This window comes from Ambystoma mexicanum, chromosome 1p (assembly GCF_040938575.1).
Source record: "Ambystoma mexicanum isolate Mex_15411 chromosome 1p, UKY_AmexF1_1, whole genome shotgun sequence".
Taxonomy (NCBI): Eukaryota; Metazoa; Chordata; class Amphibia; order Caudata; family Ambystomatidae; genus Ambystoma; species Ambystoma mexicanum.
Window position 1 is genome coordinate 514,120,668 of NC_090921.1, and position 15,556 is coordinate 514,136,223.

Here is a 15,556-nt window from a genome sequence, read left to right on the forward strand (position 1 = left end):
TGAAAACAGGTGAGATTGTGACCTAACTAGTCTCTAGAGCCCAAGTGGACCGAGTGGGCAGTTCAGGCTCAACAGTACCCGGATTTAGTTCGTGGTGGGTGCTGAGTAGGGGTGAATGTGATTGCAATGTGCATCAGAAGGGGTGCTCTCAATGACGTAAGGGCAAGTGTGGGTGCTTGGAGTGGCTCTTCAAGTGGTAGGATGCAGGTCGGGTCAGTTCCAGGATTGCTTCGAAGTTGAGTCAGGCCGAGTCAGACTTTAGCCGCTGGGATGGGTCAATGAGTGATGCTCCAGTGGTCCGAGACAGCGGGCAATGGTGGTGACTTTGGGGGTGCCGATGTGCAGGTCGATGTAGTGGCCTTTTCAAGGGATAGCTAGGCTGTCCCATGGTTGTAACCCCTGGCCAGCGTTGGTGTGTGACTCAGCAGTGATTCTGATTGGGTACCAGCGATTCAGGTCCAGCAGATGACAGGCTTAGCTAGGTCATGAGGCAGCATCAAGCTCATTTTCTAATTGGTGGAGCAGCACAAAAGCCAGTGCCGGCACCTTCCCTCTCATTCACGGTGCAATAAACATGGAGCAACCAGGTCGGTAGAACAGAGAGCTTATGCTGGTCTGGCCCCCCAGCTGTTGTGAAGCCCACTCAGGGGGACTCAAGGACAGGATGATTCCGTTCAGGGTCTTCTCTCCCAGCTTCAGGCGATTCTGGCGCAGAGTGGTAGGTCCTAATTCAGAGCAAAGGTCACGCCCAATGTGTCCTGGGAGGGGTTAGGGAGCAGACCATCCTTTCGCCTTGGACGGCTCCTTCACCCAAGGCAGATGGCTTTGGGAAGCACAACTTTCCCAAAGAAAGTCCAATGAGTTCTTCTCAGGTGAATCTTCATGTCTTAAGAGGACCTGAGAAGATCAGAGACAATCTAAAAAAGAGGTGGTAGTGCCCTTCTATCAAAGGCAAACATCCCCTCAGTAATTGGACTACAGCAAGCCTGACTTAGTGTTCCAATCCCTGTTCCTGAATGGAGTGGGCTTTAGCCTTCTGATGTCACACCCAAAGAGCTTTGCTGCAGAGGAAGTGGAGGGGACAGGAAAGAGAAAGATCCACAGAGAGAAATAAGATGGTGGAAGTCTCCTTCCATTGACCCTGGGCCTCCTGTCTACTCTAATCCCATCCCTTTCCTTTCCACTGAGAACAAATACCCTTAGAGATGCAGCACCCTGGTGTGAGGCTACTCCTTTTGAATGAGTATGGTAATTTGATGGCCCAGAACCAGGACAGCTGCCTCTGGTGGAGGGTGTTACCTGCCCTCACAAAGAGGTCAAAGAAGAGACCCGGTCCACCAGGTTCCCATCCTGCTACTTGGCAGTCGTCACCCGGCTGGCCAGTAAACATCACCTTCCACAGCAGAGTTGACGCACAGGAGCTAACATATATCAACTGGGATGTGGTGGCCATGATCATTAGTAGTACCATGCACCATGCCTAAACTCAGGCATAGCTGTATTTAGAGTTTTCCCTACCACCAGCATGGATTACTCATGATCATTGTAGTTTTGTTACCAGGGGCATATCTTAAATACTGCCCATGCACGGCAGAAACTTGCCTGTTACTGTCGAGTGGTCATCTTGTGACCCTTGAATCTGCTCTATGCCACGAGCAGAGCATGTGCTGCAGATCAGGCTACTGATGCAGCGGGGCACAAGTACACTATGCTTTTTGCATGGAGTTGATGAAAAGGGGAAACTGGTTGGCAGATTAGCCTTTTGGAGATGGAATCACCCGCATCAATGTATGTCTTAACGAAAATCAAAAAAGCCAGGGCTTTGCAACCTTGCCAGATGGCAATTCTTCACACTGTATGAAATTCAAAAATGTGGCATATGTCTTGCTCAGGAATTGATTAAAAAAACCAGGACATTGATCAAAGGGGACACATAGTATAAAAGATATGTCTCATAGAAAGCACACACTAAAGTAAGGTAAAGAAGTGATGAAGATTGCATTATAAAGGAGCTTTGAGAAATGCTAACATGCCTTCATATTTCACATTTTGCGTAAACTAGTATATGGGTGACACTGAGAAATGTAGCAGCTATCATTTATCTTGCAATGCTGTTCTTGAGGTAAAATATAGTGGTGTGAGAAGAGACACGTACCACCACTAACTAGACCAGCACCATAATGACGCCATTTTAGTTTACATAACTAGATATTTTTAATGCAGGTATATTGTTTAGTAACACAGTAAGTGCTCCTAAGCACAGCATGTATATACACAAATATGAACCCCAAACCCACAAACACAGATTGCTTAACTCTCTGAGCTATCGTCTTCACCATGGTGGAACTCAAACTTGTCAATATTCATTTCAACTTTGACTATTGCATTTTATTAATATATTCTCCAAAGAAAGACGGTGTTGCCACACAGGTTGTGCTTTAGTGAATGCACAAACCAGACATTTAGAGGTTCAGTTGATCTGATCTGAACTTGCTTGCAATACCTCATGCGCACACTATGCATGATCATTATCTGATTAAGTCTTTAAAAAAATGTGTAACAACTTCTGTGTCCTGGGTAACAAGGCGGATGCCCCTCCCACAGTGCAACATCTCGGTGTATGCAGAAAAATAGATCACACTTGTCTTACATATTATCACACTCCTTTTATTGTCATCCATCACTTTAGCTAGGCACTGACTGAGATTTACAAGGTGCTAATCGCTGGGGTGTGGATGGCAGCCCTGCATCAAAGATGAACTGTGACAGGCATGTTGCAAAACCCACACTCAAAGAGAAGTAAGCATTTCAGTGTTTTCAAAATGATTGCCAACATTGAGTGGCAGGGACTAAAATGAGATTCCACCATATGTCTGTTTATTCTAATGTATACAACGCATCCTACAACAATTTTGACAAAAGTCTTAACACACCAAAACATATTTATTGTGAATTGGGTCAACATCATTTCCATTACAATTACTTTCCTGTTACATCTGGGGATGTGGCCTATCTGTCACCTGCTTTTGTTTTCTCTTTGAGACACAGACTCCAGGAAGTTACCCCGGCCAATAACGATGGCGAATCAAATGTGCCATGGCTTAGAAGTGGCCCAGTATCTGACTGGGATAGCATTTTTCCACCTATGTGAGAAACACGGTGCTATACAAACAGTTACAAGACAAATACATGATTTAGCTCTTCCAGCATGCTGTGAGAAAACTATACTCAATTGCTTTCAAAATTGTTGTCTTCTCAGGCTATACATCCCTGCTTTCTCAAATCATACACTTATTTACAGAACCGTAGTTGGAGGAGCCCCCTCACTGTGTACCTTGCAGAATCAAGGGCTCAGGGGTGAGGGCTGCCACACCAGAAATACTTTCCACTAAAATGAGGACCTGCCACTGCCCTCCTCAGGCTCCCTCTCCCATGCCACAAATGGGTTGTAGGTGAAAGGATTGAATACAAATGATCGACTGGCAATATTTCGAGTGAAAAGGACTTTTTTTTCGGGAGGGACCCCTCAAACCTCTGTTTTCAGTGTGAAAACCACTTTTCCTACCTATATGGAAGCCAAAAAAAATATATACATTTTAAAAATTGCATTCAACCCTTTTTTGTCTCAAAACTTTTGTATTCGATCCTTTTGTTTTCGATCCTTTGACTGGACACCCCACACAAATGCATTTCTTTGTCAGACAAGAATTTAAAAAAAAACAATGGTCATGTTATTATGGCACTTAAGTAATCAAGGGTTTCAATGCTCAGCTAAACAGTACTCATTTTATCCACCTCGGAAAGGATGAAATGCTGAGTTGGCCCTGATGGGGTTCAGAAATGGTGTCCTGCAGGTTGCAGAGCTCAGGGCCCCATTTCCTTTTCCACTAACTTCGAACATATTTGTTGTACTCTGAGCAAGGTATTACAATTCCAAGGTAATGTAAAAGGTGAACTGTTACTGCCCATCTCCGGTATCCCGCTGAATAAAAGCTGATATTTGAGATAGATGGCGACAGGGCCCTTTCAAACATGCACTACTGCAGGCATAACAATCTGGCCCTGGGGCTGTGGAGACCTAATTCGAGAATCTTAGAAGTGAAGGGACGATGTTAGCACACAACAGCATATCAACTGGCAGCAACAGTTTCATATCATAGGCCACATAATTGCACTTTTAGACACTGGGAGATGCAGAGATTGGTCCAGAATAACACTGTGCTGATCAGGTACTGAAGGTAAGATTATATTGAAGTGTCTGCGTGTTAAACTCAGTAATATGGATACTAGGCCACACATCCCAATTTGTTATTACTAGTACTTGGCCACAGATGCCAGAAGTGCTATGCAAATAATACCCTACAACAAAATACATGAGAAACCCCCACTCCACAGGGTCACCCTGCCTTGCAAGGGCTGGGGCAGTTTGCCCCTCTGACTGGCACTCCCCCTTGTGATGGTCCTGCATGGATGATGACTCTACGTATCTTCCCCAATTTGATGACCATTCGTCGCCCTCGCATCCAGGCTCGAGGAGGAGCGACTCGAGGAAGAGCTCCTTAGGCTCCTGGCTGCCTGTCCTTCTGTGGAAGGTGGCTGCATGCAGCAAAGTTAGAGAGCTGTTCTTGGGAGACAGACAAACAGTAACAGTGATGGCGACCAGACACCAAGGGATGGCAGAGGCAGAGTAGACACCTCAGACAAGCTGCTGCAGTGTGCCACCAGCACAGGAGAAGGGGAAGCATCCGATCTAAGACAGGCAAGAATCAGGATTGAAGCCAGAGCCTGCTGCCTCTCAAAGCGTGGGCCCTCATGCTGCTTGGTTCTGCGGCTCATGCAGCAAAGCTCACTCGCTTTCGAACCCACGTCCACACCCAGCAGTCAGCGAAGGCAGAGAGAAAACAGTGACAAATGATTGGCTCACTTCAAGGAGGGGTGGAGCCATCAGTCAACACATGCACCTCCCTGCAAATCACCATCACTGTTTTTTAGTTTGGGCTATTACGTGGCACTTTAGTGCATTGGAGTACAGATAGAGAGAAATGGCATATGAGGAGGGGCCCAGAGCTTGTAGGTGTTGTTTGGTTATTTGCCCACCAATTGACTGCCCATGGTCATGCTAACCCCAATGGGCTTTCCCACCCAGTTTCTGCCCTTCCCCACCCAAACCACCTCCTCATGGGAAGTCTTAGCTCTCTTTAATCAAGCCTTACCATCAAACTTTGGACCCTAAGCACCTGTCAGTGTTTTCTCAAAGCAGTCTTCTGAGATGTAATGACTTAATTGGAGTAATACACATGCTACTTGTGTAATAAAAAAAGGTCTCAACCAGGTCTGTCTTCATCCACTCAATTTATAAAGCACTATGTGTGTCCTTCACTGAAGGCCTGTTAAAAACAAGCATTGACAAAGCCAACAGATTTGGCTTATGTATACGTAATAGGCATTTGCAGGCACTGCTATAAGATGCCCAGGTACACACACTATTGTGCACGTGCTACCATCAATAGCTAGTTAATACCATTGCAGCAGTGCCTGGCAAAGGCTTTTCCTATGCTTCACAAAAGTCCAACCTGTTAACATTGCCAATGCTGGTTTTTATGTCTTCCTAGTTCCTGGCTGTCGACGCTGCTCTGGCACCAGCAGTAAGCAGCTAGTGTCCAATCAGCAAACTGATTGCTTGACACGTGGTGGGGGATGTGCTCTCCAGGGGGAGCAATGAGTCATCTCATTAGTTTGGGCTATTATATGGCAGAGCCACCTATAAACCAAAGCCCCTCCTCATGGGAACTCTTTCAGCTCACTTTACTCAATCCTTACCATCAAACCTTTCTCTCAAAGTGCCAGCCAGTGTTTTTTTCAAGCAGTCTTCTGAGAGTTAATGACTTAATTTGAGTTGTAAACAGGCTACTGGTGTAATAAAAATGTTAACCAATTCTGCCTTCGGCCACTCAATTTATAAGTACTACAGTGTCCTTCACTGAAGTTCTGTTAAAAACAAGCACTGGCAAAGCAAATAGTTTTGGCTTGTGTTTAAGTATTAGCAATTTGCCAGGCGCTGCTATTAGACACCTAAGTACTCGCACCATTGTGCACCTGCTACCATCAATGGGCAGTTAATAGCACTGTGCAGTGCCTGGCAAGTGGCTTTCCCATGCCTACACAAAAGGCCAAACTGTTGGCATTGCCAATGTTTTTTTGTGTATGTCAAATTTGATGATGGAAATGAGAGAAAGAGTTAAAGAACGCAAAATGTTTTCTGGCTTCGTGACTTGGCCGCACACCATGAAGGGTCACTCCCCCGACCACAGAGCAGCGTCACTCCCTCACCCCCCAGGTTTGGCAGCAGGTGGGCCCCTCCCAAGTTTGGGGGCTCAGGGCACGTGCCCCGTTTGCCCACCCATAAACATGTCTCTGGAAATTAGTGGTTTGAGACATTCCAAAGTGGTAATAATGTCACAGCACTAATTGCTGTAAGCATCCCAGAGTCCTACGTCTTCTGAGTGGGAGGTGGTGGCACTTAAACTGCTGTGTGGTACGCATCCTCATACATGAAAATGCCGAAAAGGGTGCTCTTTTGAAATGTAAATCGGGAGCTCTGCTGGACTGGAGCAGGCACAAGTGGTGTGAAATGGAGAGTGCTAATGAGCCCCTTCTATGCCAAGTCACAGCTCGCTGGGACGGGGCCATTAGCATCCCAAAGCCTCTCGTTCTATGCCACAGTCAATACCTCCATCACATAAACCTGTTTTATTTAACCGTACTTAGTGATTAGTCTGTGATGTGCCTGTGATGTATCTAATTTGTTGTCATAAAACAGTGTTTCAATAACTCATATGTCCTTGCATATTTTATTCACACGATGCCTGTGTGAAGCAATTGTATAACACGCCTAATATCCAGAGGTTTCTAAGCGCGGACCCAGGGATCGAACCTGTGTTGCTCCGCATCGTTGCCCCTGAGCTATCCTCCTGAAACAATAGCTTATATCTGTGTTGTGAAGACAATAGAGCAATATAAAGAGATGCCTGGTTGTCTTGTAAAATGTAATCATAAGGGTGGAGGTATTGTTTTACTGACTCTGATTTCGGGAATGAAGGGCACTTAAAATTAATGTTGAAAACAAGGAAAGTGGGTGCTTTAAAACAATGCAGATGAGCATCGTTACCACTTAAGATTGAGACTGCCACTACTTGGGGTAGTGGGGAGACTGTGCTGGTGGTGGGGGACATAACAGTACAGCGCTAGCACAAAGCAGAGGCTGCCTGTGAGGAGCACCAGGACCTGGTCTTCATGTTTAACTTAAAGACTTTGCTTGCCACCAGAGCTGTGATGAGAGAATGCCTGTCCTAGGTTACCATGTACCTGTGACGAAATCCCTTGCCTGTGCCTGGAAGTGTTGGAGTGTTGGATGGGGTGGTCACAGGGACTTGGTGCCCCCACTCGGGGCGTGATGCTTGGCCGGGAGTTGGCACATGGGGATCCCCTGGACAGCCCCACCCACCTTGCACACTGTCACTGGAGGCATACTATTGATTTGCCTGCTCCTTTAAGAGATCCCATGTGTTTATGTTTCCCCGTCCTCATAATGAGTCTCTACATTATTACTCTCTTTGGAAGATGTTTATACTGAATAAAGACAGGAGAAAAATATTTAACACCACCTCAAGCTAGCAAGAGCTTCTGGAAGGTCGCGGATGAAGCCTCTCTCTGTCCATGTAGGGAGTGTGCTACAATCCTCTCTGCAGTGTCTTTGGGTACACACATGAATTTCAAAATGGCGGCCGAGCCTGACACAGGCATGTTGTGCAGTGTAACACAGTATGGCGGAAAACAGTTTCAAGAAGGTGCACTTCATATGTTAAAACTGCTGCTTCAATCTGGCTATAACTCCAAGGATAACATCAAGGAAACAAAAATAAACCCTGGATTGCGAGCCTGAGAACTAACCACAAACTACAAAGGGGTACAAGAGTTGGTTAAGGGGGAAGGAATAGATGCAATCGCCGGGAAATATAACATTTCTGTCTTTTTGGGATTAAGAAAGAGAAACCTGGCTGACATCCGAGATTGGACAACAGAGACACAAGCCTGTGGTGAAGTGTCACTAAAGGAAGGAAAGGAAAGATAGGTCGGACTAGCATCAGCGTATAGATGTACTTGAAGGCGGAAGTCAAGAATCAGAGAAGAAAGAGGGGAAGTATAAAGATAAGGGGTGACACCATATTTTATTTATTTAATTGTTTGATATTTGAAAGGCGCCTATGCAACAAATGGTATTTCAAGGAGCCACAAGGCAAAGGGGAATAGGGGACAAGGGAGAAAGATTACAAAAATGGTCCTAACAGGCTTTGTGACATTTGGATCAGGCAAGTACAGTAACAAGAAGTGCGAGGGAGAGGGGGGCGGGCCGGCCTGCATGAACTGCAGAGTGCTAGGATTGGAAGGGAAGTGCAGGCTAACGAGGGGAGAATGCAAGTGAAAGGGGGGTTCAGGAGGGGGAAAGAGGACCACAGGGGCTAGGCGAGTGCTAAGGGGATGCCAGGAGGGGTCCACATGCTAAGTGCGAGGAGGGGGGTGGACTGGGCAGAGGGGGCCTGGTGCCCTGTAGAACTCAGAGGGAACCAGGCAGCCAGTCACCGTGGCAGACAGGGGTGTTAGCAGGCGAGGGAGAGAGGGAAGGAAGAAGTGAAAAGGAGGGTCTTGCAGAGCTTCCGGATCTTAAGGAAATCTGACTGAAGCCTGAGAGGAGAAGGGAGACCATTCCAAAGGGAGACTCATGCGAAGGAGAGAGATCTACCCCCTACTCTCTGCTTAGAGAAGCGTCTGATCTGCAGAAAGTTGGAGCTAGAAGACCGAAGGGCTCTAGCAGGGAGGTAGTTAGGGAGAGAGAGTTGGATGTAGCGGGGTCCCATGGCCCCAGAACGCCTTGTGGATGATGCAGAGTGATGTGGTCCCTGGGCTTGAGGCCAAGGATAAGTCTCACAGTCCTATTCTGGATTAGTTGAAGGGGTTGAAGGGAAGATGAAGGAAGGTTGAGGCTGTTGCAGTAGTCTAGCCTAGAGAGGACCAGAGCTCTCGAGACATTGAGTGTCTGGGGGAAGGTGAGGAAAGGGAGAATGCCTCTGAGGAGGTTCAGCTGATAGTGGGCTTTCTTGGCAAGGTCCGCGATGTGAGGAGAGAAGGAGGCAGAGGAGTCAAAGATGACACCAAGGTTTTCTGATTCACAAGAGGGTGAGGAGAAGGGACCCATAGAGGGCAGCCATAGACGAAAGGAGGGAGCTGGGTTCCCAATGAGAAGGATCTCAGTCTTACTGGCATTAAGGCAGCGATCATTGGCAGCACACCATGCTTGAATAGCAGTCAGACAGTCAGGGATGAGGGAGGAGGATTAGGAGGCAGTAGAGGGAAGCTCGAAGGAGAGATGCATGTCGTCTTCTTAACACTGGAAGTAAGGATAGAAGGAGGATCACAGATGGGCCAGAGGGGCAAGGTAGATATTGAAGAGCCACTGTGAGAAAAAAGAGCCTTGAAGGATGCCGCAAGTGGAGAGTGTGATAGGGGAGAAAAAAAGGGCCCAGTTGAACCTGGGAAGGTTGGTCGGAGAGGAATGAGGTCAACCAGTCCAGTGGCAGGCCCGTAGAGCTGATTTGTCAGGGTGACATGATTGACCATGTTGAAGGCCGAGGAAAGATCCTGAAGGATAATAATGGATGGAGAGTTGGAATTGAGATTTGAGAGCAAGTTTTCATGGGCGTTCAGTAGAGCCGTTTCCGTGCCTCTGGCTGCTCTTCCTCTATCCATAGGAGGAGAATGTGAAATAGAATCTTACCAAAGAATGGTTACAGAGTGATTAGTTAGATAGAATGAAACCAACAAATGGGAGAATCCGAAAAGCTAAGTGATGCAGAGGGAATAATGCAGTAAGCCACTGTGTCGAAAGAACCACTAAGATCAAGCAGAACAAGAATAGAAGAACGTTTGTGGTGATGAGCATTAAGAATAGAGCTTAAAACAGAGAGAAGAGTGGTTTCAGTCGAAATACCAGGCCAAAAGCCAGATTTGGAGGGAGGGAGGAGATTGTAGTTGGTGAGATAAGAACTGAGTTGAGAATAAACAAGACGCTCAAGAGTTACTGAAAGAAAGGGCAGAAGAGAAATCTAATTTTATTGATTTTTGAATGAAAGAAAGTAGCAAGGTCATTAGAGGTATGAGAAGAAAGCTATGAAGGATCAGAAGAAGGAGGAGTGAGAATTTTGTTTGAAGTAGAAAGCAGAGGTCTAGGCAAAGAACTTTGAGACTGTATCAATGACTGAAAATAATTAGCTTTAGGTTGTTTGCTTGGATGGGAAAAAGTTTGCAAGAGCTCAGAGAAAAGCAAGAAGTTTGCAATGGTCCTAGATTTTTGCCATCAGCCTTCAACCCTACAAAGCTGGATCTTCAGTAATTTGGGGGAATCTGAAAACCCTTTAGGTTTACATTCAGACATAGGGACGAGAGTGTCAAGGGATGTAGATATAGCACGATGAAATTCATTTACTGCAGAATCAAAGCCAGATAGGCAAGAATCGGAAGAGCTAGATAAATGCTATGAAATGGAGTCACTGCGAGCAGAGTGGTCAAGATTCTGGCTGTCCCGATGAGAAAAGGTTGAAGAAGATGGCACGATGATCAAAGAAAAACAGGGCAAAGAAAATGAAAAAGATCACAGAAAATGGATTACTTGCAGATGTGGCTGTTCAGCTGCAACCAGTGGGCCGGATTACTCTTACGAAGTTTCACTATTGAAGCAGCTGGCTGCAAGCGATTCTTTTCTTGCATTGAGTGTGTTTCTTGACCTGTTTGCTTTGGTCTGTGGTTCGCTGCTGAGTGCTATTGCTGATGTCTGCTGTTGCTAGACTGTGCTCTAGTTCAGGCACCCTTATTATCTGCCTTTAGATTTTTGCTCTCTGCTCTGCAACTCTTTGGTCTTTGCCCTTTACTCCGTTTGCTAGCTGGCTGCAGTTCCCTTTCTTGCTGAATACAGCCTCTTTACTCCCTTTGGTCTCTGTCTGCAGTCCTTGATGTCAGTCCTTAACTTTCTAGATGCCAGCCTGCAGTTTTCTGTACTTTCCTTGTTTCTAGTCTGCAGCTTCAGTTTGTTATTGCCATGATTATATTTTGTAGTTCAGTCTGCTGTTTATTTATTACAGTCCATAGTTTTCAATGACCTTTACTAACCTGCAGTACATTGGTCTTTAGGATGCAGTAGCATCGCTAATGCTCTTGCTCTCTGTTTTCTGTCCTAAACCTTTACTTACTTAGCCTTTCTGTTCCTTTCCTGAATAGTTTTAAGGGGCTGAGTCATGGAAATTGTGCGCCGAAAAACAGGGATTTGTGCGCCATCCTGCCCGCAAATCTCCATTTGTTAAACAGGGATTTGCAGGCAGAATGGCGCACATCCCCGTTTTACGGCACACAAATTCCATGAATCAGCCCCTTAGTGTAGGCTCCCAGTTGCCTGGCATTTGCTCAATGGATTACCATCAATTTGCCAGTCCTACACTCTGCCCTTGTTTAGGTCGAGTGTGCAGCCACACATGGGCGCTAAGTACGGTAAGATGAATTTTGTCACCAGCGAGGACGAGACCTAGGGGATGAGAGAATTCAGATGCAGCGGAGAAGAAAGTAGCGTGGGGAGTACGTAAAACACCCTAGGGATGGTGAATGACTGGCAACATCCACTGGAAAGGAAGACTGAGCAGAGGCATAATTAACTGTTGTCTGATTAGACCAAGGGAGAGCTTATCCCACTGTTCAGCTAAACCTAAGAAGAGACCATCCTGTTGTTTTGTTTAATCTAAGGAGGGTGTGGTGTTATTTCAGACCTTTATTTTTCATTACCTACCTCATTATTCCCATTATTGCAAATACACCTAATAGATCCTGGGCAAATATACAACTCTGTTCCTGCCTCTTATTGATCCTACTTGGCTTTGTCACCGATGCCCCCCTCAAGTTAATTCAACAATGCCAACCAATAGGTCTTGTTGATAGTTCGCATTCTCTTTTTTATGACGCAAGCATTCCAATGGGAAGCCCTTCATTACTGTTGGTTCTTTGGAGAAACCGTTACCTACTACAAGATCCTAATAACTAATGGAACATTTGCTTCTGAACGTCAATACAAAACCCCGCTCAGATACAAAAACATGTACCTTCTTTCAGGAATTTTACACAGCCCCTTATGTTCGTGGTGTGTGCTTATTTGGCACACAGAGTAGAGTCAAACTATGTGGATATTGAACCTGTGTCACAATGGTGCTAGGTTGGTTGGTAGTTTTCCTCTGATTACACAGTTGCACAGTTTAGCCAACACATGTTTTGACCCAACAAGGGTCTGTTTCAGGGCGCAGTTGTGGGTGCAGGTAAGGTAGGCTTTAAATAATAATGCACATAATTCGAGCCTCCGAATGGAATAGTCTTTAAGGTCCGTGGGACGGGGGGACGGGTTCTACAAACAGTTGAGCGGTCTTGGCAAAGTGATTCACAATCAGACCCTTGTTGGGTCGAAACAAGTGTCGGCTAAACTGCAATTAAAAATCACGAATATATACTACAATATTGAGCGGTTTTTCTCATCACGGTTTCCTACAATATAACAAACGTCGAGCTTTTGAATCTTTTTCTACATCATAGATCCCTGTAATCAAAGGGAAACTACCAACCAACCTAGCTCCATAGTGTCACAGGTTCAATACCCTCCTTGTAACCAAGAAACGAAATGCAAAGGCGCCATCTCACAAGAACCCAGTCATAGGCAGCTGAGTGACACTCACAAATGCACAGATCTAGCGCGGTGATCCTCACATTTCTAGTGTAGTTATAGGGGGTACCTCCTCTTGCACACAAAATACAATTGTCTGTTGTGATAAAGACGTGCTGAACAAGTATTTGCCAGTGAATCAATACTGATTTATTTTGTGTTTGCATCTACATGTCTGAATAAATGAAAATAAGAAGAGCAAAACACATTGATTCTCCTCTAATAACAAGTAGCAGAAATCTGAACTAAAAGGGTTATTTCTACACAATTTCAATAAGGTGGTTTGGGGTTAACCACCATACATCCTTCACTGCAGCATTACAACGTATACTTCTCACGTTACAAGTCATTCATTTTCGGTGAGTATGTGCACTCCGCATTAGGCACCCCATCTTAGTTTTGTCTCAAATTTGCAGTGCCTTATCTTCTTCAGCTATGCGTCAAACTATGCCCACAAGCAGGTGACCTTATCAGACTCTTTTGCTTTGTGCCTTTAATTATTGAATGCACATTTATAAAACCCAGAGCACATTTTTTAGGTTAAAATTACTTTGAATTCTGCTACTTCTAGGCTTCTGTTCAAGATTGGGGAATTCAAGTTACAAGCATACTCTTTCTGTTTAACATATTTCGATGAGGTTGCATATTTTTGTCAGGTTGGTACATTTTGATTTGTGCACTTTTTCAAGTCATCTCTATAAACCAGAGTATTTTTGAAATCCAAACATGTTCACATATTTCTACCAGCTAGAGGTGAGAATCATACGCTTGAGTGCCTAGGTTAAAGACTGCACATCAAATCTTGGTGTCACCATTTAAAGTATGTTCTCCTAGGCAAATCATTTACCTTATCTGCCAACATTAGAAGTCCATCGAAGTACCTTGAGTTCTCATTGTACATTATTTAAAAACAGGCTAACATTGCTCCATGCATAATAATAGTGACCAGCCATTTATTGCATATCACAAAGTTATTTGTGTCGTGGCTTACACATGGCAGCTTCTGATAGTGTAACAGCCCATGATATCCCCCCTGTAATGCCATTTTCTGTGATGTCACTTCTCCTGATATCAATACATATGCGAATTGGGGGTCCTGTATGTCTTTTTCCGCATAGGGGCTCCCAAATCCGCCCAATGTAAAAAAGTAGTGGTTTTCAGCAGACTGGCCTCTCTTTTATAGTGCGACGTGGTCATAGAAGGTGCAAGAAGGAGGTTCACCCCAAGACAGTGCCAAGATTTGGTTACTGTTGGCATAGCGATAACCTCACTATGCACAGCTATGAAGGAAAATGGATGCCATGTTCACGAACAGCAATCATGATTGGTAAGCAAAACGTTGCTTTTTACTCTTCTATGTACCACTAGACATGTACTAAAGGTTCATTTGTTCTACAGGTTGTTCAGCTGATGTCTTCTGAATTCCAACATACCACCTTAAGGATGGCAATATGCTGAACCAGTACGGTGTACAATGGTATAAGTAATGCTATGCATGCTGTGCACGCAGACAACTCCCATCAATAACTCTACGGGATGCATAAAACGAATTATCATTTTAATAAAAGAGAGTCCCCTGGTGGTGGCTATTAATTAATTAGCATTTTGAGCAGCATATATCTTTGGCAGCATGCTGCTAGCTGATAAACACTGGCAAACATGCAGAACGGCCCTACGGCTCAGAAAGAACATTTGAAGGAGAATTTGAAGATCAGTTGCCAAAGGACCGGAAACACCATGAAACTGGCCGGCTCACATGGACCTAGCTTGTGTGATTTGCACCCCGTCACAAGCAATGAAAATGTACAATGTAATATACACATCCCACCAACCAAAGCTTCCTCACAAACTCCACACTTGCATGGTTAAACTGACCTGAAGAGAGTTGCTGTATTGCACCCTCAGCCTCAGCTCTGCAGTGGTACAGGGAAGGGTCAAATGGCATATGTGCATCTATGGCATATGCTGAGACCCAACGTTCCTGCATGCAGAAATGGATTTTTAATCTTTTGCAAGTGTGATCTAAATTGTAATAACTGTATGCCTTAGTCAATCTGGTGGACCATAAATCCTTTTATATAAGCCATGCCTAGTAGTGGCATGGTGACTGATCAGAGCACACAATTACAGAGCCACAGCAATTTCATATTACACAGTGTCAACTCTGTGAGCAGAGCCGGCTGATATGAATTAGTGTCTGGTCTGATTGTCTCGTCTATAGCCATGTGCAAAAATAGTCAGGATGCTGCCTCTTTGATTCTCCTGCAGGAAGGGTAACACCCCCGCACTCCCCCCCCCTCTCAGGGCACAGGAGCATCCAACTGTAGGTCTCTTGGGAGTTGTGCTTAAAACGCAAGCACTGACATAATAGAATCCTTTCTCATACCATGGACCTGACCACTGGAGTCCCTTTGGAGTCATTAGACATGAGAAGTGGGCAGAGTTAGAGTAGTGAGAGAGGGAAAGTAGGCATGGGAAAGACCCCACCATCTTAACTTCTGTTAGGGCTCTCTTCCATTTTCCTGACCCCTCCATTTCCTGTTTGCAAGTTACTCTAAGCATGATGTCATAAGGCAAAGGGCACTTGTTACAACCACCGGGATTGAACCCCTTACATCAGGCTTATTTTGAACCGATCCCCTGTGACAATTTCCCTTCAAAAGGAGAGGGATGCCCCCTCATTCATTGATTAATCTTTGGACTTCTACAAAAATAAGAAGAATTCAATGGACCTATGTTGGAAGAACTGGC